Below are 26,291 nucleotides of genomic sequence, written 5' to 3'. Positions count from 1 at the left end.
AGGACACAGGCATGGGCAAAGACTTCATAAATAAAACACCAAAAGCAATTGCAACAAAAACCAAAACTGACAAATGGGATCTAATTAAATTAAAGAGCTTCTGCACAGCAAAGGAAGCTATCATCAGGGTGAACAGGCAATCTACAGAATGGGAGAAAAAATTTGGAATCTATTCATCTGACAAAGGGCTAATATCTACAATCCACAAAGAACTTAAAGAAATTTACAAGAAAAAAAACAAACAACTTCTTCAATAAGTGGGTGAAGGATATGAACAGACACTTCTTAAAAGAAGACATTTATGCGGTCAACAAGTATATGAAAAAAGCCCATCATCACTGATCATTAGAGAAATGCAAATCAAAAACAAAATGAGATACCATCGCATGCCAGTTAGAATGGCCATCAGTAGAAAGCCAGGAAACAACAGATGCTGGAGAGGATGTGGAGAAATACGAACACTTTTACACTGTTGGTGGGAGTGTAAATTAGTTCACCCATAGTGGAAGACAGTGTGGTGATTCCTCAAGGATCTAGAACCAGAAATATCATTTGACCCAGCAATGCCATTACTGGGTACATACCCAAAGGATTATAAATTATTCTACTATAAAGACATATGCACACATATGTTTATTGTAGCACTATTCACAGTAGCGAAGACTTGGAACCAACCCAAATGCCCATCAATGATAGACTGCATATGGAAAATGTGGCATGTATACACCATGGAATACTATGCAGCTGTAAAAAAAGACGAGTTCATATCCTTTGCAGATACATGGATGAAGCTGGAAACCATCATTCTCAGCAAACCAACACAGGAACAGAAAACCAAACACTGAATGTTCTCACTCGTAAGTGGGAGTTGAACAGTGAGAGCACATGGACACAGCAAGGGGAACATCACACACTGGGGCCTGTTGTGGGGTGGGGGACTAGTGGAGGGATAGTGTTAAGAGAAATATCTAGTGTAGATGATGGGTTGAAGGGTGCAGCAAACCACCATGGCACATGTATACCTATGTAATGAATCTGCACATTCTGCCCATGTATCCCAGAACTTAAAGTATAATTAAAAAAAGCAATAATAAAAATAAATACATAAAAATTAACCCAAACAGAAAAGAAAGATAAAAACATAAGACAAGTGTATTGCTTAGATCAAGTTACTCTTGGATAGCTAGCAGGGTTCACCTGCCCTCTAGTCATATATTCATTCCATTAACCGAGGCTAGCAGAGGTGAAAATGAGAACTATTTGCCATGGAGGCTCATGCCTTTGGCTATCAAATGTTTTAAGCTCAGTTAGGATGAATTTCACACCAGAAGGACCTGTGATTCACAATTGCATTGCTCTCATCTATTTCCTCTAGTACGTAGACAGACAAAAACTGTACACTCACTGTAACAAAACGCCATCCATTTAAGATTTTCTTTTATAGCATGGCTGCTAATATTGTGAGTGTCAATGCACCAGTGTTCCAGATGTCACCCAATTGATGTATTTTTAAATAAATTGCAAATTTATTCTACTGAATAATATAATTGATAAAACCACCATATCTTTGGACTTCAATAAAGTGTTTGTCTGATAGTGTTGTTCTTCATTACATGCCTGAATGCACTCATTAAGCTCAGAGTGAACAATAAGCATAAAGAAGCACAAAGATGGTGATACTGAACCAGCAGGAAGCATGCATTTCAAGCACCCCAGGATCTGGCAGGTCTGTTCCTTCAGAAGGAGAGTGTTCCAAGCACTGCATCTACATTTCATATTCAAGACATGATTTAGCTTTTTGCTTTTTAGTGAGAAATGAAAGCTGCATATCCTTGGTTATCAACATAAAACTGAGATGGGAAGATTTTTAAATTGAGAATTGTCTCTTTTTCAAGTTATTGACACTTTTGACTACATTACTTAAAACTCTAAAGCTTATTTTCAATCTCATTTTTCTATGCCTTTGCCTTAAAATAGCACCATATTCCTAAGGAACTTCTGAAGCATTTTCATTCTCTCCTTGCTGTCTGATAGCAAAGGATGCACCCAGCCAGTGTGACAAAGGCTCTGCACAAGTTCTATCAGCTTCATTCTGGTCATAGAGACAGTTCCTGTGCCTGATTTGGCTATTACAGTGGATTCAAGCAAGAGTTTATCTTTCAGGGTTCTCAGGGTTTAAACAAACAAACATTCACTAAGCCATTCGCCCAATGTGTACAGAGCCTAGAATATCCTGTGTTCAGGGGATTAAAGTGGGGATATTATTTTGGGGATAGAGATAAAATTCCTGTTCCTGTGGTGCTCATATTGGTGTAGATGGGAATGGGGAGACAAGCAACAAACAGAGTATCTAGCATAATAGGTTTCTTTGTAATATCCTACGGTAAAATATGGTATTGTCAAATGCCAGGGAGAAAATATTACATGATAAGAAAGCAAAGTGGTAGATCGAGTTAGCAATACCCTATATAGAGTCCTCTGCTCAACTTTAATAATGTTCCCCAGCACTTCTTGTTCTCTTTTTCCACAAACACAGGAGGGTTAGATTACTCATACTTTAAAAATTGGATGTTACAATATGACTTACTTTGGCCAATGAAATATGAATAGAAATGATGTGTCACTGTCAGGCTAAGGAATTTAGGAGCCAGTGTGCAGTTCTCTAAGGTGTTTCCCCATGCTGTGTCAAAGCTTTCAGTCCCATAGTGGTATTACGATTTCTGGTTTCTAGTCCAGCAGGAAAGGATCTTGAAAGTCTTTCCTCCTGTCCATTCAGCAAGAAGAAAGCTGACCAAACTAAAAATCGACAACTATTTTTAGATCCTTCAGAAAACTGAGGTCACAAGGCAAACACATGTCCCCAGAACTGGAGAGACAGATAGATGATACAGAGAACTACAACTTACAGAAGGTGTAGAAATCTCCATGTGAACCAGTACTGGGGTAGGGAAACCTGAATGGTAATTGATGGAATTGCTGGAGGCACAACGTAAGCAACTTTTAGAGTTAAAAACTCCAGCAAAGTTCAGTCTTAGGGGCACTCCACACTTCAGGGAATTTTACCTACAAGACTCACCAGGTTTTCACACTGAATATCTAAGAAAAATCCTCTGGTGCTTCCTGCAGAGCAAGAAGAGAGTAGCTATTTTGAAATATACTGAGAGCCTTCTGCTCTTATTAACAAGGCTTGCCCTCAGGAGAACATCTTTTAGAAGGGCCTAACTGACTAAGGTTTTACCAGAATCTAACTGACCTGGAAAAATGGAAATACCCAACCCCAGACCCCTTTATCTTTCCCACATCCACTAAAAGGAAGGGAGACTGGGAAGCACTTGCACAGGCACGGGCTCACTAAAGGACTGAGACCAAAGCATAGAGTTAGAGAATGCTTCCTCTCTCCACACACCTCACCATCATATCAATAGGGCTCCCGTATAACACAGGGGAATACAATGGAAAGAACTGCATGCTTCTGACCTCATTTTAGAAGTTTCTAAGGAAACGCAAAGGCAACAGGGGAGAGAAAATGAGAACAAAGAAAATTTGAGCCTCCGACACTTACAGCTACAGCCAACAGTAAATACAATCTACCTCTTAACTAGATAAACCTTTCACTAAAAGAGAGTTACCCTCAGTGCCTTTTAGTCAGTGTATCATGTTTAGCTTACAACAAAAAAATCACAAGACTTGCTAAAACAGTTTGAAGAGACAGAACAAGCATCAGAACAGATGCAGACATTTCAGGGATGTAGGAATATCAGACTAGGGATTTAAAACTTTGATTTATATGCTGAGGGCCATAAGGGAAAAAAGTGTACAACCTGCAAGAACATATGGGTAATAAAAGCAGAGAGATGGGAACTCTAAGAAAAAATGTAAAGTAAATGCTAGAGATCAAAAACACTATAATAAATGAAAACGTCTTTTATAAGCTCATCAATGGACTGGATATGTCCAAGGAAAGAATCATAGGCAGGAAGAAAATGTCAAAAGAAACTTCTAAAACTAAAATACAATAAGATAAAAGAATAGATAAAGATGGAACAGAATATCCAAGAATTGTTAAACTATTACAAAATGTGTAATATACGCATAATGGGAATATGAGAAAGAGGATAGAGAGAACAGAAGAAAAAATCTAGGCAATAATGACTAAGAATTTTCCCAAACAAATGAGAGAGACAGAATCAAAGATCCAGAAAACTCAGAGAACACCAAGCAGGAGAATACACACACACAAACACACACACACGCACACACACCTGCATCTGTGTGTGTGCGTGTGTGTGTGTGTGTGTGTAGTCACATAGCTAGGCATATCATATTCAAACTACAGAAAATCAAAGACAAAGAAAAAATCTTGAGAGAAGCCGAAGAGAAAAACATCCTATCTATACAGGGTGAAGGGCAACAATCATAATGGACTTGTTTTCAGAAACCACCCAGGTATTAAGCAAGAAGAGACTGGAGTAGAATATTTAAAGTGTTGGAGAAAGTCTCTAGAATTCTGTATTTTATCAAATTATCATTCAAAAGTGAAGGAGAAATGAGGACTTTCTCAAACAAAAATTGAGGAAATTTTTCACCAGTAGACCTACTTTCCAATGAATATAAAACAGAAATTTTTCAGAAAGAAGGAAAAAATATGTCAGAAACTCAGATCTACATAAAAAAGGAAGCACATTAGAGAAGTAATAAAGGTACAGTAAAATTTCTTATTTGAATTTAACAAAAAAGCTTGTTTAAAATAATATCTACCATATATTCACTAATTTTAGCTTATAGACAAATGAATAGCAGTAATATTACAGAGTGGGAGGAAGAATTTGAGAATATTTTGCTATAAAGTACTTGTACTGCCCATGAAGTGGCACATTGTTATTTAAAAGCAGACTTGTATTAGTTATAAGTGTATACTACAAACTCAAGGAAAATTAAGAAAGTTAAAAAAATGATAAAACTGATAGGCTGAGAAAATCATATATTAAAAGCAGAGGAGGCAGAAGGAGATACAAGACAAATATAAAAAAGGAAAAGAAACACAGAACAAAGTCATAAATAGACAATAGTAACAAACATGGTGGATATTAATTCAATTATACCAATAATTGCTTTAAATGTCAGTGATCTAAATATAACAATTAAAAGAAACTGTCAGAGTGGGCTTAAAAAGGAAAAAAAAAACTATTTTTTGTCTATAAGAAATCCATTTTCAATATAAAGACACAAATAGATTAAATGTAATGGGATCCAGGAGAGTAAAGTGATAGAGAAATATATACTATGCTAACATTAATCAAAAAAATCCATTACAAGATGGGAAGCCTCAGTCAGCCTGGGACCCTCGTGCCTGTGATGAGGAAAGCCATCTTGTTGATCTATACTAAACATATAGGAAAAAGGAATAACATATAGGAAAAAGGGGCTCCAGGAATAGGAAACAATAAGAACAGAGGCCCTTAGGCAAGAGCACACCACAGTGTTCCAAGAGCTATGAAAGCAGTGTGGCTAAAGCAGTGTGAACCATGGACAGAATAGAAGATGATGACAAAGAGAAGGCCAGAACCCAGAATAAAATCCAAAATCCTTACTAAAGCCATGCATATATTCTTCTGTTAGAGATAGAAAGTATATTATTTTTCTACGTAACAAATTACTACAAACATAAAAGCTTAAACCAACACAAATTGATTATCTTACAGTTCCTATGGGTCAGGAATCTAGCATGACATTGCAAGGTTCTCTGCTCAGAATCTGGCCAGGCTACAAGCCAGGCGTTGGCAGTGACTATGCTCTCATCTGAGGCTTGGGGTGCTCTTCCATCTTATTCAGGTCATTTGTAGAATTCATTTCCCTGTGGTTGTAGGCCTGAGGTCTCTGTCTTTTGGTTGGATGTCAGCCAAGGATCACTCACAGCTCCTAGAGGCTGCTCTCAAACCTTTGCCAACTGTCTCCTCCTCCCCTCCTTCCATCAACATGACTGCTTTCTTCCAGGACAGCAGGGGAACATCTTGCTGACAACAAATCTCTCTGACCTCCAGGAAGACCTGGATCCCTCTGAAGGGCTCATTCGATTATCTCAGGCCTGCTCAGGATAATGTCCCTTTTAATTAGCTGAAGGCAAGGTTTGAATTGGGACCTTAATTACATTTACAAAATCCATTTTGTGATATACTGTAACAATCTTGAGTGAAATCCCATCATATTTGCAAGTCCTGTTAACGTTCAAGAGGTTATTCTTTCAAACAATTACACAAGATGTTTTACATGAGGGTATGGAAATCTGAGGGCCATCTTTGAATTCTGCATACCACAGGACATCATTTGATGATTCAGAGCAGCAGAGAACATGGTCTGAATTCATTTATGCTTTAAATTAATCCCCCTGGCTGCTGGGTGATGAATAGACTGTAATGTGACCTGGGTATAAACAAGGAGACTAACAGGAGGTGATTAAAATTGTCAGGAAAGAGATGATAGTAGCTTAAGCTAGGGCTTAGCAAATGAGATGATAGCATGGATTAAAGCCAAATATTTATATGGATTATAGTTTTCAGTATATACCAATCAAATAATCAATAAATATTATATGCTCTAGTTTAAAAAATAATGTCAAATAAGCAGCTTTATTTTCATTTACATGTATAATCCTCAAAAAATGTTAAAATGTAATGAACAATTCTTAGCCCATTGGGCTATGACTATCTCTATCATCAAAGTATCTAAAGACTGAGGGGCTAAAACTTATAGACTGGGCACCTCCATTTGCCTAGTTTATTTTGACTAACATAAAGCTTAATGTATGCTATGAGTCATATGGAATCAGGTTTTCTTTCTTCTTTCTAGTGGAATCAGGTTTTCTTTCTTCTTTATAGTGGGAATCATGAAGCCATTTTCAAACTTTTTTAATAGGCAACATGGTGGAAAAGTATGATCTTACAATGGTTTTGAAATAAAATGGTAATATTACTAGTTACTCAAATGAGAAAACTCCTTCCCCCATGTCCTCTTTTCCCAATAAAATATCATGGAGGTGGAAAGACCAGGAAGTCTAATGCCCAGGATGCTGGACAGCTCTCCAGGTGGCAGGGACCCAATCCAGTTCTCCTCCCTTTTTCTCGTGTAGTTCTCAAGAATAACTACAGTATGTGCAAGAATGCAAAATCCTGAGATAAGGAGGAAATTGGCTGGAACAGTCTGGGCTCTGTTCCAGTTCCCTACTACCCCCAACCCTGAAACAGGATGTCCTTCAATGCTTTAGCCCAGCATGTCATGTTACCCAGGATGGGCTGCTTTTTGGGGTCCACCAGCTGTGATGCAAGTGGGATACATGCTGTAAAAACTCCATCTACCCCAGGCAGCTTTCCTGAGTCTTCTGGGATTAGTTGGCAATGAATACTAGAATTCTGTTGTCTCTTGCTGCCCATCTATATACAATAAACCCACTTCAATCAACTTGCTGTGTGTGTGGGTATTGGGCCTCACCAGACTCAGACAAGTTGGTAACCAATGCACAGTGAACCTGCTTCATAAATATGCCTACATATATCAGTAGAGCAAACACACTGATAAATCCTACAGCAAAAAATTCTGTTCATTTAGCTCATGAATGCCCAAATATTTGACAATCATTTTTTTTTACTTTACATCTATTAAAATTCCACATATCATGAGAGACTTCTCCAGATTTTTTTGTTGGGCATTTTTATTTCATGTGCCATCATTGTACTTATTTAGGCAATGTAGACAATTTGGCTAGCGCTAAAAAAATAACTGGAAAGGTTTCTGGAGTAGAGAAAGTTATTGAATTCAGAACAGTTAGCAGAGAACTTAGCTATTGAAGGGCAAGAAAATGGAGCCCAACAAAGGTAGAAATAGGCAAAAATACATCTATCCAGAACAAAAGGAATATTTGCCTTGGGAAAATCCTCTCACAACTGGAAATTAGCCTTCTCTTTTTGCTGGCTAACTATTGTACTTTAAAGTCTTCTCTTTTGGATGATTGGAATAATCATGGCTACTGCATCCTTATGATGAGGAAATGGCTCCTGGAAAATTAAAGATGAAGAGTTAGCAAGCTGCATGATCCTATCTAATTAAAGCCTGTCTTCTGATTAAACACATTTTCCAGCAGTAGGAGGATCTCTGGCTAGTTGCCTGATAGGAAAGTGCTGTTCTAAAGCATGAGTCACATAACCAAATGTTCTCAACAGCACCATCAATCCTATATTGATTCATAATATTTATTTTTATAGAAACAAGAACCCAAAATTAAATGGAACACTTTTCCTCATGTACAGGATGCCTCCTAAAAATATGCTATTCTCTTTTCTTGTAGAATATATTGGTGATCTTTGTCACAGCTGAGCATCAAATTATGAATCTAAGCTTTAACCATTTTTCCATGACTCATCTTTTTTTTGCCATTACAAGAATGACTTTGTCCTCATTGCTCCCTTCTAAGACAATACCATGCAGCTTGAATTTTTAAACTTTTAAATCCTGAAAATTATTGTGTTTCAGTTTTAGCTTGTCCTACTGCTGCAATCAAATGAAGTTAAAATGGCATATACTTATCAGTAGCTTTGACATCAAGCTATCATTTGGCTATCAAACATTCATAGCACTGTGCTCTTCTACTCATTGCCTATTTATCCACATACAAGGCACAAAGATTCAAACTCTCTTGATAACAAACATTCTGAAATAATTTATTCTCCACCACTAGCTTTGTTTCCATTATAACCTTCCCTTTCCCAAGGTGAATGTGAGCTGGTCCCAAGTCAGGGCCAGCCATTGCTCCCCTCATCCTCCTGTAGAAACATTCTGCTAACATCTCTTAATTATATAGTGTCCTAAGTCCAGTGTAGCTCATCCAAGTGCTGGCTACATTTTCCTTACTGCAATTCACACTACCTGCATAGTTTACCAAAGAGTTCATAAAAGAATTGAATCCCAAAGCTATTATTTCTCCTTTCTGATTGCAAGATAAATTACAATGTTAGTTCCACAGCATTTTCCATTTAAGAAAGGGAAACTAGGCCTTTAACCCACTCTCCTGAGGGCCCAACTTTGTGCCCAGCTTGATCCCGCTGGGCTATTGCCTGAAAACGAAGTGGACATATATATGTGCATTTGTGCAAGAGGGAGAGAGTTCTTAATGCTGTGGAGAACTATGGTTTCTCACTTACTAGGAAAATGGACTTGTTCTCATGTTCCTTTGTAATTACACATGTAAAATTCTCATGCTTCTCTGTTTTTTCTCCTCTAGCAATTATAGTCTGAGAAGAAACTTTTCAGTTATATAAAAATCACCACCTGCTTTAGTTATTTCTGTAGTTGTGACTGAGAATCTCATCATCAGTGCAAGGTAATGAGATTGAACTGGACTAGGTACGTTGCATAAGCCCACACCCTAGTATATTAGTCCATTCTCACGCTGCTATAAGGACATTGTTAGACTGGGTAATTTATACAGGAAAGAGGTTTAATTGACTCACAGTTCCGCAGGCCTCAGGAAATGTACAATCATGGCAGAAGGGGAAGCAAACGCATCCTTCTTCACAAAGTGGCAGGGGAGAGAAGAATGAGTACCCAGCAAAAGGGGAAGACTCTTATAAAACCATCAGATCTTGTGAAAACGAACTCACTATCACAAGAACAGGATGGGGAAAACTGCTCCCATGATTCAGTTATCTCCACCTGGTCCCTCCCACGACACGTGGGGATTTTGGAAACTACAATTCAAGATGAGATTTAGGTGGGGACACAGCCAAACCACATAGTCTGCTTCTCTATGCTGCCTTTTGTTTTCTTTATTTTACAAGTTAATATTCTTCCTTTTAGAAAGAGAAATCAAATAAAACAGCACAGCTTTCATAAAATATAAACCTACGCATACATTGTGATTCTGAACAAAGGTGTGTAGTTGACAGACTTAGAGTTTACTTCAGGTCCATTATCTGTTGTTCAGCTACATAGGCAAGGGCCCTTGCTAACTATATATCCAAATTGTATTGTTTCTTTTAGATAACAATATCAATCAGCTAAGTGATTTGCCTAAAATTCCACAGAAGAATAAGGACAAAGCAGGGTTGTAAAGCAATTTCCAATAGTTTATTTAATATTTATGTATCTGATCAATCTCCCACCAGGAGCCAATGAAGTACCTACCTGAGAGCAAGTAAAGAATCAAATATAGAAAATGAGCATATTAATTCAGAAAAATGGCTATAGTTATTTATCTATTATGTTGGCTATTTACTGTTTGTCTATAGATATAGTTGGTTATGCCATACTATATTGTAAGTTTTTGATCCGTTAAGAGACAAAGTCCCTCAGACAAAAACATGGCATGGCCTTGTTAGATCCCAGGGAACTTAGCAAAAACTCCCATTCTTCCCCATGGTGATTCTCTGGTATTAGTAAATTGAATTTTTATAGCATACTTCACAGGTTGCTTTACAACAGTTCACTAAGCAACGACACAGGTAATAAAGATGGAACCAACGGTCAAATTACAAGTGATAACAAGATGCTGTATCCTTTCAAAGCAAATGTGTGGGGTTTTTAACATATTTTTCAGTCATCGTTCTTGTTTTAATGTCCTGGATTCAAACACATCATCTTGACAATTCCTCAAACCTTGTTCAAGTAGCAGATAATCCTACTGAACAGCAAATATTTTGTTTTCTGCATTTGATGTTCTAGTCTAATGAAATGTGACATATTATTCTGGTGATGTCAAGTCTGTGGAATACAGGGTGGTATTTTTCTATTTAATGGCAAATGAAATAGCATTAATGTGATGGTTTATTTGCAACATTTTTCTCTGAACAAGATTCCTTACTTGCTTACTCAGGGTGATAAGGTTGTTTTTTAAAGACATTACATCAGAATTATAAGCAATAAGAAATAAGCTTCAGGAAGGCACCAGAGTGGGTGCTGTGCAGAAGAGAGACATTAACAAGAGCTTCATGCGGAGAAAATGACATCAACTCTTCCCACCTCCTCATATTTACAGCTTTTGTCATGTAATGTGCAGTACTCACCTTGCATGAGTGGGCTTTTACCACATGACTTGCTTTGGCCAGTACAATACAAATAAAGGCTTGAAATGAGATTACACATCTGCATTTGCCCTCTTGTCCTCCATTATTGCCAAGACAAAATTTGCATTGACTAGCCTTCTGGTCTCAGGAGGAAGACCAAAGTCACATGGAACAGTGTCAGCTCACAGATACGTGAGTGAGCTGTTGAACAGCGACATTTAGGTGGGTCCAGCCAGCAGTCAGCTGACCCCACAAACATGTGAGAAAGCCTAGCCAGGATCAGCACAGGTGCCTAGGCTATTCCTGCTGATTCCAGAAACATGAATGAGAGTGCCTTTTTGGTATATCACTGAAGATTTGTGGTTATTCAGGACATAGCATAATTGTGGCAACAGTTGAATGATCTACCTGTGGCTCTCTCTGTCCCTCTCTGATATGGTGTGGCGGTGTCCACAATCAAATCTCATCTTGAATTGTAGATCCCATAACTCCCACGTGTTGTGGGAGAGACTCATTTTGGAGATAACTGAATCATGGGGGTGGCTTTCCCCATACTGTTCTTGTGGTAGTCATCGAGATCTGATGGTTTTATAAGGGGTTTCCCCTTTTGCTTGGCTCACATTCTCTCTTGCCTGCCACCATGTAAGATGTGCCTTTCACCTTCTGCCATGATTATGAGGCCTCCTCAGCCACATGAGTCCATTAACCCTCTCTTTCTTTATAAATTGCCCAGTCTCAGGTATGTTTTTATTAGCAGCTTGAGAACTAATACACTCCCCAACCCATTGGCAAGGCATAATCTGGGTGCCACTCTCAGAGATCTTACAATGAAACATGAAAGAGGACTGTTATTCAGTAGTGGCTATGTTTACATAAGAAAAACAAAGCATGGTCTATGTCTTCAAGATATTTATATTTGTGTTGATAAAGAAAATCTACATACTGGCAACAAAAGATAATTTTGATCAGTGTATCTTGACTAGTGGCTTATATTGGCCTCGCTGAAGAACCCTATCAAAATGTGCATGTTTTGGTGCCAGGCAGGACTCATTGACTCTAAAAATCATAGGGGTTTGACCTAGGGATATACATTGTAGAAAAGCAACCCAGGGAATTCTAATGTCCTTGCCTGGTTAACAACCAATGGTAAAGGCTAAATAAAGCAAATAGGATATTGGTGCAGAAGTGCAAATGACTGAAGGAGAAACATGGTTAGCAGAGTCCAGAGCTGTCTGTCCTGAAAGGCTTAGACAGGTGGGATCTGCACAGTCCTTGAAGAATAATAGGATTTAAATAATAGAAAGAGAGGTGGGGAACCAGGCAGAGAGAATATCATACACTCTAGCATGTGGATTATAATTAATATGGCATGACTTGAACAGAGATCAACTTATTTATGAATGTATTTATTTATTCTGTAAGCATTTCTTTATTATTTACTATGTGTCAAACATTAGTCTGAGTTTAATAAATGTTAACTATCATAACAAAACTGTGAGATAAGCAGCAGTATCAGTCTCACTCCGTAGAACAAGCTGACCAGAGTGGAGGAACTCCTATACACTCTATTGATGTATCTCACTCAGAATTTTGTATTGGATAGAAAAACTTTTAACGCCAAGAAACATTTTTCTTTGCAAAGAAGTCTACAGACTTCAACGTTGCAGTCCACTACCTCGAAACTAGATCTTACTATTATTATTAGTTTGTTCGAGTGTATATGACTTACAAAAAGAGATGGAAAAAAGCTAAGAAAGAGAGAGAATAAAACCATTTTAAATATCACTGTGGTTGGAATTTTTCTTACTATAATTCTAGTTAAAATAGTTTGATTTCAATAAACAAGATCACTCTTCCTAGAAAATGTATTCATGCTTTACTCCATTTATAAAGGCATGAAGGCACCGACTTCTCTTAATAAGTGAAAAAAATTGGGAATTCTGTCTGGACAGGAAGCACTTCTAAGCAAGGTAATTATCTAAGGAAAGAACTGTTCAATGAGTTTCCAAAGCTCCACACTGAATTTGATGAAATCCAACCAAGGCTTAATTTTAATCATTCAAACTTCATAAAAACTCGGTATATCATATTTTATAGGATAAATCTTTTCTTATTAAACTAATAAGAGGTATATTTTTCCTAAAAATAAGTACTGAAAATCATTCTAATTTTATGTTTTTCATTCTGGAAATCTCTAGACAGGTTACATTATATTAAGAAGGTAACAAATCCAGACTTATTTCATATATATTTCTTTATTTTTCAGAATACTTTCTAACTCCTTTAGGTCTATCTAATTGATTCCTATCTAGAAGTAAAGATCTAAGAATCATCAAATTACAAACTTATATTAGTGTATACAACATATGTTTATAGTGCTAGTATGACCATCTCTGAAGATCAATTGGATTCTAAGTAGAATTATAGACTGCTTAAACAAATACCTCTGTAACTTTTCTTCTAACATCTTCAGAAGAAAAAAAAAATTAACACAGTTTCCACAGAAATACATTCTCTGAGTTTTATGTTCAGCTAAGAGATGCTGTATTAGAAAGTAGGTGAATAAAACCTATTGTTTACCTGTTAATAATTTGAGACTACAAGATTGTTGTAATCTAATCAAAGGAATCAAGCTAATCAAGGAATACAGTGCTTGTTTTTTTATTAGCAATTATCAGTTTATTTTCTCTGGAGGATACCATGAATATGAATAAAAGATTATTTGTCTTGATTGCTTGACCCATATCTTTGTCTTTGTCCTGTTTGCTTACAGAACCATTTCTTAGTCTTCCTCTGCTCTGTTCTGTGTCACGTCACAGTCGACCCCAGCAAGACTCTGTGTGTGCTAGTTTCTTGCCAGACTTTGTCAAAAGGAGGTACTGGAAATGGATTAGGGAGTTAGGGAAGGGGATGGTGGGAAGACGGGAGAAATCAGGATATTTTCCTCTCTCCATTCCCAGGAAGAAATTCTGGCAACCTGCATTGCTTCAGGTTCTACTAGACAGGTTTGCCAGATGGCTTTGGCACCTGGATTCTGGTAAACCACCCCCTCCGTGCATTTTCACCCTTCAGACCTAGGCATGGTAGCTACTTCCTGCTGCTGCAAATTCTTGGGTTTCCTCTGTTCTTTGTTTGGCTTTCTAGTTCTTTTTTCACCTGTGTTACTAATTGCCTGGAAAAAGGCCCTCTCTTTGAAATACGTAGAGTACTGTGTGTTTTCCTGACTAGACTCTGACTGCTGCTACAAATAAATAACCTCTTCCCCAAAGGGATTTGCAGCAGCTTACAATAAAGGCAAGGACCATCCTACCAAAAAAAATTGATATATATTTAAGTCAAGAGGTAAATAAGGTGACTGAAAAACAGACATATACAAGGTTTGAAATTTGCAAATTAAATGGGTTTTGTTTGTAAGGGGCATTTTTAACTCTGAATCTGACTAGTTAATAAAAATAAATTTTTAAACTCTTAAATTTAATTTAAATAATTAAATTTTTAACTCTGAATCTGAATATTTAATGAAAATAATTGAAATACATTTGTCAGAACATTATGAGATGAAAATATGTTGGTGGAGGTAGAGGCTGTAGGACAGTCAGAGAAGCAGATCATTTAGCACTAGGCTAAGATTTGGGCCAGGCCAAGGTCTGCCTGGACTAAAGGCTATCATATGAGTATCCACCATATACATAGGACAAATGCAAGTCACATACACATGCACTCCCATAGGCATTCCCAGGTTTATAAACAATTTCATTTCTGCCTCTTCAACAAATACATCATAATGCATAATGTATAGCAATTAGTGATATTATATGGATAGCCTTGAATTCTTCTAATTTGTCTTAAAGATTAAATATTCACAACTTTCGATATTTCATTTTAGTAATTAGTAGCATCAGAGGTAACAAGTAATCAAAGACTCATTTATGTAGTATAACAGAGAATATCTGGCTTACTCTAGTTGTGGGCACCATATAATTGTCAGAGTTGTTATCTCACTTTGAACTCATAGATGTAACCTGTGTGTTTTTTAAACAGCATCATAAAAATAAACTAGAAGTACAATACATTATATGCTAATAGCCATGGTCACATGTGTTTTCAAGAGTAATAACATCTGGAAATTAATGACCAATAATGCTAAAAAGCTCTGCAAACTATCAAAACTTAGCCTTTCTTTTGAGACCTAAACAAATTAATTGTGTCAACTATTTGACTAATAAGTTTCAGATTAGTAAGACTATCCACAATGAGTAGATACAAAATGCCTGATTGTATCTCTACAAAAGGGATAATATAATATTTAAAGAACAGGCTGATATACTTTTGTATAATCATGAGTATCTAGTAAATTCTAAATTTCACTGGGTCAGGAAAGAAATCCAATTAGTACTGCAAGTGAGTAGCATCCTTAAGTTAAATCTTTCGTAAGTAAGTTATTGCATTCAAGACTAACGTTAGGCAAAGTCTGCCACCTGTCTCAGAAAGGCTTTATGTTATCACAAATTTGCAAAAATGAAGAACATGCAGGAATCAACAAGAGTATATCCCAAGCAATACAAAAATATCATGATTGCATGATCTGCTGAAGTTATCCAAATACTTTCCTTTTGAAATATAAAGTATAACATTAAAAAAACACATTTTCCCATAACGTATTACTTCATTAAGGTGAAAGTTTCATGAAAGTAGAAATATGTTTATCTTGGTCAATTTTCTTAGTTTCTGCCCCTTGCAAGGTGCTCAATAAATATTTGTTGCATGAAATAAATACATGAATTAGTTAATGCCATTTTATTTTTCACTGTTCAAGGTTTATTGGGGGTTTTAGTTGGGATAACACTTGGATAGTTGGTTGCATTGTTTATATGTGGATCTTTTTATGTTATATGGTAATGTACACTACTGATATATACAGTTCACAAAATAAGATCCTTTGGAACAATTATGCACAAGACATATGATATTGGATTTATACACTGGATCCCAGGATGTGACTGACTGGGAAAAAATGTTGGACTAGGCATGTTCAGTGAAGGAGCCAGGAAATTATATAACACACAGTAAACATCCACCTGGCTCAAGGGGCAAATGCAGCATGTACAGAATCGGCAGTGGTGCATCAAAACTATTTCACACTAACCAGTTTAGGCACAAGATTAACACCATCTAGCATCAGGATATAGCTGTGGATTTTACAAACCATTCCTATTTCTAACTTCAGGAGTTAATGTTTTTCCTGGTCCATCTTAAAATATTACTGCTTTAATCACAGATCAGATAAAAAGGACAACATGCACAACCTCCAACTAGAATCCTGTTGTAGCCTAGACAGTGAAATGGTATGACATCAGAAGACTTTAAAATTGCAGCTCTTTTTGGATCCCCCAAAGTATATCTGCACTCTTCTTCAAACGGGCCTCTTCCTCAGGAGTCAGAGTCACCTTCACAAGGTCTGAGATTCCATTCTGTCCCAAAATGCAAAGAACACTAAGGAAGACATCATCCTTTATTCCATAGAGACCCTTAATCATGGTGGAAACTGGGTGCACCCGCCTAAGATTCTTCATTATACTCTCTGCCAAATCTGCTACAGAGAGTCCAGTGGCCCAGGATGTGCAGCCTTTGAGTTTGATCACCTCATAAGCACTCTCAACTACCTGCTTGTGAACCTCTTTCCACTGTTCCTTTATCAGTCCCTAAATCTGGGTGCAAAGTCTTCAGGGAGACACCAGCAACATTCATTCCACTCCACACAGGCACACTGGAATCTCCATATTCCCCAAGGACCCACCCATGACAGCTTAATGGGTGAACTCCCAGCCTTTTCCCCATCAGGTAACGGAATCTGGCTGAATCCAGATTGCAACCACTTCCAATAACACGGTTTTTGGGAAAACCACTTATCTTCCAAGCCACGTAGGTCAAGATATCCACTGGATTTGAAACAATAAGCAACTTGCAGTTTTGGCTGTATTTTACAACATTAGGAACGATGAATTTAAAGATGTTCACGTTACGCTGGACCAAATTAAGACGGCTTTCTCCCTCTTGTTGACGTGCCCCAGCCGTGATAATGACCAGCTTGGAGTTTGCAGTTACACTATAGTCTTTGACAGAGACAATCTTTGGTGTTCTAAGGAAAAGGATGCCATGTTGGAGATCCATCATCTCTCCCTTCAATTTGTCTTCGATGACATCAACAAGAGCAAGTTCATCTGCCAAGTCCTTCATTAAGACACTGATGGCACAGGCCATGCCAACAGCACCAACCCCAACAACTGTAATCTTATTCTGGGGGGTCTGTTCTTCCTTTAGAAGTTTATGAATCAGCTGATCCTTGAGAGTTGCCATATTGAACTTGGAACCAAAAGGAATCGGGAATGCACGTCAGGCGGTCATCGGCGACACGCGGCAATGAGATCCGGAATCGGCGGCAGCGGCTGCAGCACCGTTAATGCCGTTCTTATTTTAATTGTAATGTCTCAGGTGTTAAGTGACTATATAAATGGTTGATTTGTTAAGAGTATCATTTTAAATTAGTATATATTATAAAATATCAAGTCCAGCTTCAGCAGAGACCATTATGAGGGCTGAGTCACCTGCACAAAGTCTCTCTCATTTCGAGAATGATTTTCCAACCTTCTAGCATATCCAATGGGGATAGACCTTCCACTTATGAAAGACAGTGTTTTTCATTTGCTGGATCTCAGGAGTTATATCTTTTCAGACTTCTCAAAATTTTACTCCTCTTACCATGAGGAGCTTACAGATGCCAATATTTAAAAGGAAAGTGTAATAATTTCCGTGGGTGGATGCCCCTTTTGGCAATTTACAATAGAGACCAAGAATCCATGTGGTTTGGCTAACCAAACTTTCCTGGAAACAGTCATCAGACATAACAGAAAACTGACCTTGTTTCTGCCAATTTCATTCCTTTCCAGGAATAAACTCAAAAGTAGCCCTTAAGCAAAAGATCCCCAGTGACATACCCGAACAATTAATCTAATTCTCTTTCCATAAAAAAGTGGAAAATGTCAGCCCCGTAACCTTTAAGAGACTGAACACATTATCAGAGTCATTAAAACTTAACAGTTTTTGAAACAAGGCCAAATCCTAAACTTCTGCACTTTTTGTTCCCACTCTAACAGTCACCTGACTCCTATACAAATATTTGGTAAGGACTACAAACAAATCCTGTTGGTTTTTCTTACTAATTGTTCTAAGTAAGCACCCATGTAATAGCAGCAAAATATATCGAAAAATAACACATATAACAGACACCAATGCATGGAATTTCAAAGCATTGGAATGTGTCTAATCCAAGCATTTGCATGCTGTCCATCTTTCATCTGCTGCAAAAATGAATCCTTTGGTTGGAAGTGACTGTAACAGAACAAATATCATTTGAGACTCTGCCAGCACTACAAACAACTACCAATTCTATAATGTAGTCTTCTTCCTCCTTTATCTCCTTCCATAAAAGAAACTAAGGCAGCAAGCAGGATACATCCAGCTGAGCTCCCTGGGAGGAGACCTCTCTTCTATCATCAAACTCAACAGAAACAGGCCCTTGCTTCTGGGACATCAAACATGAAGAGGCTCCTGTTCTGCAGAAAATAAATAAGCAGATATCAAAGATTTGTAGAAATTTTGATTAAGACACTTTCTCAGTCTTTCCACATAGCAGACACTGCACTACTGACATGTGCTGTAGCTAGAATTGAGCCTGTGGACTTTTATCTTTGCCTTTGAATTGTTATATTGACATTAATTTGGACACTCAATAAAAAATTAAAATAGGGATCCTTGCATGAACCTAATCTTTGACTCAGAAACCTCATTTATATAATATTATTTTTTTTTCTGTCACCTCTTTCCTCAAGAATGAGGCTCAAATTCCTTGCAGAAATTGAGAAATCAATAATGCCTAATCAATAATTATTTTACTCTGGTGAAATAGCAAGGCAATGTTTCCTTGCCCAAGGACATTATAGCACTTAGTACCATAATGAAAAGAATGTCTGGTAAAAAAAAAAAAAAAAAAAAAAAAAAAAAAAAAAAAAAAAAAAAAAAAGAAAAAGAAAAAAATACAATTTGCCTTATTCTTTCAACTATTCATTTAAGTTTGAAGAGTCAATCAGTGAGTAACCAAACCTGAAAGTTATGCAGAAGAATTCAAATGATTAACATTAGACCTATCAGGGCACACTTCCAGCCAAAGCCTCTTGGATAAAAGTACAATAAAAAGTTAAAACTGTAAAGTAATTTCATGGAATATAAAAGCCTATTTAGAAACTGAAGAACTTGAGTAATATAATTTCATTCCATTTATTAATTTCTCTAATTTCCACTTTGTTTTGCTGGGGTTGATTTTGCTGCCAGATTCTTTTGTCTCTTTCTTATGGTTGTCATCTTCACTCCCATGGCTCTGTACCCATGTAACATAGCAAGCAGATCTTTGAGGAAGAAATTATACCATGCTTCTGAAAGCCCAAAGACACATTTCAGTGTACAGGTATGTTGACCAACAGAAGTTCCCATCCTGAAAATTTTAGTCTTGATTACCTAACTATTCCTAAAAAGTATGCTCATAATTTTCCCCCCTAAACTCATCCATTTACCTGCCATAGTCACAATCTACTTGGTCTACAGATCTAGTATCAACTAGAAGATAGAGCAATTATGATAAGGAAAAGACCCAAGTGATTACTACATGCTCATAGCATCTTAGTAGCCTCACTATTAACAAGTGTTAAACAAAAGCCACCATCTTAGTGTTTTACCATGACTCACACTATGAAAACTACAACTTCATTCAAGACTGTCCTCATAATCATGTTTTAGGTGACACTGATTACATGGTCTTTGATTTGATCCATGTTAAATGCCAATGTTGTATTCCTTAATTAATCTGAAGATAACTAACATGATGGATTCAATAACATACCTTGTAGACATAGAAATGCTCATTTCGCTCTTAGTAGGCACGATGGATATCCCTAAGACCTAAAGCATGATGACATTTCTCAGATACTGAATTGGACGTTGTCAAGTGAAGCAACCTAACCCAGCTGAATCCATTTGCTGTATGTAAAGATCTTCCTACATAGCATGTGAATGCTGATTTTCCCATTGGAAAACTCCTTAGAAATTTCAAAAGATTGAGTGGTTCAAGAGTCCTCCCTCTAGCCAATGCCTGGTTTTATCTGTCAGCCAACCTTTCACTAACACAAGAGTGGTCACCAATAAATCTCAGATTGTAATTATCCACCGGCACTTCATAAGCCCTGTATACTCCTTTTATATCATCAGATCTCTTTGAGGTTTCATGAGGGTCCATGTTTAATTTAGATAAAAGATTTCTCTCTGTAGGTTTTTGAAATATGCTCGGGAGAAGGATGAGTTCATTTACTCCTAGAGCCATTCTTCACTCACTTCTTTGTTTTTCAAGTGGCATTTAAACAGTCTTTTGAGCTCTAAAGTCAAGGGCAAAAAAGCAACTTCACTTACCTCTGTGACTATAATTCAGAATCTGACACTTTTGGGTGCCTACAAGTATAGAATAGTGAGTCCTGGTATCAGTCAGAGCCAACAATAACAACAACACAAATCACTCACTCAAACTAAAAGGACCCAAAGTATAAATTCAAAGCAAATTGACTGGGTTGTAAGCAAAGGAAAACTTCTCATAAAGAAGAAAATCAACGTTCAGCCAATACTAACAGCATGCCAATAGTTAATAAGTATGGGAGGTGTTCAAGGACATTTCAAGACTGGTTGAATGCTAAGGCAGAATTCTTTTTCAATATGTGCCATTTTCTAATAAAAGACACTTTTCTATACCTTGACACTGAATCAAAAGTTGTTTCCTAGTAACTAACTCAGCCTTTGGGTCTACACTTAAACATCACTTTCTTAAAGAAGCCTTCCCTTACCCTCCAACCTATATTAGAGCCTGTGTAATATGTTGCCATATAATCTTTATTTCTGCATCATGCTTATTACAATTACAATTATTTATCCAATCATCTGCCTAATTCTTATTCCCTCTGCTGGATGTAATGCTTCACTAGGCAGGAACAATGTCTCTCTTGTTTCCTGACACACAGAAAGCTGCCAATGTTTATTTATTGTATAATCAGTATTTGGAGACCGAATTTCAAGATTGATGTATCTAAAAACTTAAGAGTATTAGACCTTTATCAGACTTTAAATCCAAACTGGTCCAACTTCAATTCCAATGCAAGAATCCTCTCTTAAAGTGCTTAATTGAGGATAATCTGGTTGTTCCTTGAACACTTCCAATGAAGGATCAGTAATTTGTGAGACATGATATTCTATCATTCACTACTTATTAGAAAATACTTCTGTTGAATGCCTCCTATAATTTCTATCCATGTAGCAGTTCCAATCTCAGAAACAATCTAGAAGGAATACATTCCTTTTCCTACATTAAGAGTACTTAAAATACGGCAAGATAGCCATAACGTGCGGTAGTAAGCCCTCTCTTCCTCCAGGCCTAAAGCCTTGGTCCTTTCACCTATTCCTTATACAGTCTGGTTTGGTTCTCCTCAGTCATTGTTTCTCAATCAGCTTGTGTCCCCATATGACATCCAAATCCCACAGCACTCCAAATGTGGTATGACGCAGGCAAAGTAGAGTGAAACCATTATCATCCTTGATCTGGACCCATAATTTTGTTAGTGTAGCTTACCTCTGCATTGTTAGTGATGTCCTACTAAACCTATAAAAATTGAATCCTATTGGGCTAGGCACATGCCTATAAAAGCTATGATAGCTGCTGGAAATCTATGACTTTTCTTTGCTGTATGTAAGTAACCATATTTAATTCCTATTGACTCAAAATATATGTGTGACATAGTATATGTGTAAGTATCTTAAACAGGGCCTATGTCATAACAAAATACAGGATTTTTTTCCCTCTTCTTTTCCTTCTGATTTTTATTTGCCTTCAAAGCTTTTCCAAATAAAACCAGTTCTATTTTTTGTTTGTTTGTTTTAGAGATGAGATATTGTTCTGTCTCCCAGGCTGAAGTGCAGTAGTGCAATCATAGCTCTCTGTAGGCTCAAAAGACCCTCCCACAGCCTCCCAAGTAGCTGACACTACAGGAGCACATCATGACACTTGGCTGATTTTTACATTTTCTTTTTAGAGACAAGGTCTCACTTTGTTGTTGCCCAGGCTAGTCATGAATTCCTAGCCTCAAGAAATCCTCCTGCCTCAGCTTCTCAAAGTTCTGGGATTACAGGCTTGAGTCGCCATGATCAGCCCCAAACTAGGTCTTTCTATGATGTTTGATGATCGCTTCAGATGGTGGAAGTCAAAAGAATTGCCCTGGTCTGCAAAGTGTGACAATGTCAGTCTGCAAATTGTCACAATGTCATTCTTATTTTGGTAGTGGTATATTTTCCAGGCTCTTAAAACAGTGTCCAAGAAGGATGCAATAGGTTGAGTGTGATGGAGACAGCCAGATCCTGTCTCAAAAAACAAAAACGACAACAAAAAAAGGAGGAGGAGGAAGAGGCGGCAGCAATGCCTCAACCTCTGGGTCATGAGTGTCTATGGCTATTACCACAATAGCCTTGTGGTGCCTCTCTGCTCCCAACAGGGATCTGTCATATAAGCCTGTCGCAGCTCCCCTCAAAAGCTTTAGGGCTGTGAACACAAAGAAGTAACCTGCCTTGTCTATGGCTCACCTCATGTTTCTAATAAGCTTGCAAATTATACTATGAATTGTTCCAGATAGCTATAAAATGTCCATGTGTCCACACTTGGAGCTACTCTGATGCTTTATTTTACTGGGTTTATATGGCTTAATTGTGTTCTTTTCTCCTTTTCTATAAAAAAAGAACATGTAATACTTCCGTCTATTTGTTCATGTATATTATATATTGTATGTTATATATTATATACATTATTTTAATGTATACAAAATAATAAATGTCAAATACCTTTACAGGTAACAAAAGAAAAAAGTTGACTTCTGCTCCACCCCTCTCTTATCCCAAGTCCTGATTAGCACAAGCCATCATTTTCTTTGTTGGAGTTGTTTTTTTCTGGCATTCACTTTGTGTTAGTCCATTTGCATTGCTATAAAGGAATACCTGAGACTGGGTAATTTATAAAGAAAAGAGGTTTATTTTGGCACATGGTTCTGCAGGCTGTACAGGAAACATAGTGCTGGTATCTGCTCCTGGTGAGGGCCTCAGGAAGCTTCTAATCATGGAGGAGGGTGAAGGGGGAGCAGATGTAACACATGCTGAGATAGGGAGTAAAAGAGAGAAGGGAACGGTCCCAAGCTCTTCTAAATGAACAGATCTTGCATGAACTAACTGAGCAATAACTCACTCATCACTAAGGGGATGGCACTAAGCCACTGATGAGGTATACACTCCCATGATCCAGTATCTCCCACTAGACCCCACCTTTAACATTGGGGATCACATCTCATCATGAGATTTGGAGGGGACACATATCCAAACCACGTTATGCCTCTTCTTTACAAACAAAATATGTACCTATATCTTGATTTTTCAGTTTTTTTATATTGTCTAAGGCCTTTCAATAACGCAAGAGGAGGATTTGATTCTGTTACGCAAACTTTCACTTTTATCTCTCCCTCTCTCTGACCTTCTCAACATTTTTTCAATCTAGTTATATCATCATTTTATCAAATTAGTATTTAATTTATAATCAGTTCTATAAATACTTTTTTTCTTGAGATGGAGTCTTGCTCTGTTGCCAAGGCTGGAGTGCAGTGGCACGATCTCGGCCCACTGCAACCTCCACCTCCCGGGTTCAAGCAACTCTCTGCCTCAGCCTCCCAGGTAGCTGGGATTATAGGCACCCACCACCATGCCCGCTAATTTTTGTATTTTCAGTAGTGACAAGGTTTCACCATCTTGGCCAGGCTGGTCTTGAACTCCTGACCTCGTGATCCACCCACCTCGGCCTCCTAGAGTTCTGGGATTACAGGTGTGAGCCACCACGCCCGGTCATTTCTATAAATATTTTATAGCTCATACAGACAATATACTATGTATGTATTTCCTTTGTTATAAACTTTTTTTTTTTTTTTTTTTGAGAGAGTCTTGCTCTGTCACCCAGGCTGGAGTGCAGTGGCTTGATATTGGCTCACTATCACCTCTACCTCCTGGATTCAAGTGATTCTTCTGCCTCAGCGTCCCAAGTAGTTGGGATTACAAGCATGTGCCATCACACCCAGCTAATTTTTTTGTATTTTTGGTAGAGATGGGGTTTCACCACGTTGGCCAGGCTGGTCTTGACCTCCTGACCTCAAGTGATTTGCCCACCACAGCCTCCCAAGGTGCTGAGATTACAGGCATGAGCCACCCCACCTGGCCAACATTTTATTTGTCTTAGAGTTAGTAATTGCATCTTTTTTTTTTTTTTTTAATTTCATTTTGCTTTAAAGTAACACTAGTTCAGTCACAAATTTTCAAACAGAACTTTAAAAGTATACCTTAACTATGAGGGTCGCACAAATTAGGTAAGCTTTCTTTTTAAAAAAATAATTATTTAAATTGACAAATAAAAAATTATATATATTCATAGTGTACAACATGATGTTTTGAAATATGTATACAGTGTGGAATGGCTAAATCAAGCTAGTTAACAGATAAGCTTTCAATACCTACTAGAATATTCTCCCTTGTTCCAATTTGGACTTGCTAAAACATTGTTTTCCTCAGATTTTCTTTCATCATTATTCTGGAAATTCTCTTCCTCTTCCTTCTGTTTGGCCCGTGTGTTTCAGATCCCATGTTTCACTCAGATCCCATGTTTCACTCTTTCTTGGTTTATTTCACTTTGTTGCTAGCACATCTTTCAATGGTGTCCTGGAAAAGGTTGCATGCTAAGTACATTTCTGAGATGTTGGACGACTGAAAAGTTTTCATTTCTGTCACTTTTTTTTTTTTTTTTTTTTTTTTTTTGAGACTGAGTCTCGCTGTGTCACTTAGGCTGGAGTGCACTAGCGTGATCTCGGCTCACTGCAACCTCCGCCTCTCGGGTTCAAGTGATTCTCCTGCCTCAGCCTCCCGAGTAGCTGGGTCTACAGGCGCGCGTTACCACACCCAGCTAATTTTTGTATTTTTAGTAGAGATGGGGTTTCACCATGTTGGCCAGGATGGTCTGGATCTCTCAGCCTCGTGATCTGCCCACCTTGGCCTCCCAAAGTGCTGGAATTACAGGTGTGAGCCACCGCACCTGGCCTCTGCCATTACCCTTTATTGATAATTTATCTGAATATGGTATTCCAGGTTGAAAATTATTTCCCCTCAAGATTTTTAAACATTGCTCTACTGTTTTCTAGGTTTCAATGTTTCTGTTGAAAAGCTAACGCTATTCATACTTGAATTGATATAATTCTCTCCTCCACCTCTTTTTTCTTCTTCTCTTCCTCTGTTTCTCTCTCTCCCCTCCTCTTTCCTTCACTGTTTCTCAGAACTTTAAAGATTTATTTTCTTCTTCCTTGATGTTTCGACATTTCATGATCCATTTCTCTAGTATTGGTTTTTTTCATGGATTTTTTGTTTCTTCCTAAACTCCTGGTAAACTCTTTCAGTCTAAAAACTTGTGTTCATCAATTGTAGGAAATATATTACTTCTTCGAAAACTTTTCTCCTTTGATTTTTTGGTTTCTTTTTTGGAATTCGTATTATTCAGTTTTTGTATCTTTATGAAAAATATTATTTTCCTAAGTTTTCCTCCAAATTTTTTATTTTTTGTCTTTTGATTCTTCTTCTGGGAAGATTACCTCAAATACATATATTCTAAACTTCTAATTGATTTGAAGGTTTCGCTTAGCCTGCATGTAGTATGCAAGAAATCTATCTTGCTCAGGAATGCTCTCTTGTTAAAAGATCTTGTTCTTGGCCGGGCGCGGTGGCTCAAGCCTGTAATCCCAGCACTTTGGGAGGCCGAGACGGGCGGATCACGAGGTCAGGAGATCGAGACCATCCTGGCTAACACGGTGAAACCCCGTGTCTACTAAAAAAAATACAAAAAACTAGCCGGGCGAGGTGGCGGGCACCTGTAGTCCCAGCTACTCGGGAGGCTGAGGCAGGAGAATGGCGTAAACCCAGGAGGCGGAGCTTGCAGTGAGCTGAGATCCGGCCACTGCACTCCAGCCTGGGCCACAGAGCGAGACTCCGTCTCAAAAAAAAAAAAAAAAAAAAAAAAAAAAAATA

At 37.7% G+C, this 26,291-nt stretch overlaps 1 protein-coding gene, 1 long non-coding RNA gene and 1 pseudogene across 3 annotated transcripts in view; 1 reads left to right on the top strand and 2 right to left on the bottom strand.

The window, feature by feature from the left end:
• The window catches only part of LOC112636757, a 34,812-nt gene extending 15,961 nt beyond the window's left edge, over window positions 1-18,851 (top strand). Inside the window, exon 2 of the long non-coding RNA XR_003122237.1 lies at window positions 18,541-18,851. This is a non-coding gene — a long non-coding RNA (uncharacterized LOC112636757). The remainder of the gene's footprint in view (window positions 1-18,540) is intronic.
• LOC112636755 overlaps window positions 1-26,291 on the bottom strand; it is a 252,202-nt gene that overhangs the window by 12,560 nt on the left and 213,351 nt on the right. The window lies entirely within an intron of this gene.
• LOC112636753 lies at window positions 15,847-17,503 on the bottom strand (annotated as a pseudogene). The gene has a single exon (XR_003122236.1). The product of XR_003122236.1 is annotated as an L-lactate dehydrogenase A chain-like (transcript).

This window comes from Theropithecus gelada, chromosome 12, assembly GCF_003255815.1.
Source record: "Theropithecus gelada isolate Dixy chromosome 12, Tgel_1.0, whole genome shotgun sequence".
NCBI classification, from domain to species: domain Eukaryota; kingdom Metazoa; phylum Chordata; class Mammalia; order Primates; family Cercopithecidae; genus Theropithecus; species Theropithecus gelada.
This window is presented reverse-complemented; position numbering and strand designations above follow the sequence as displayed.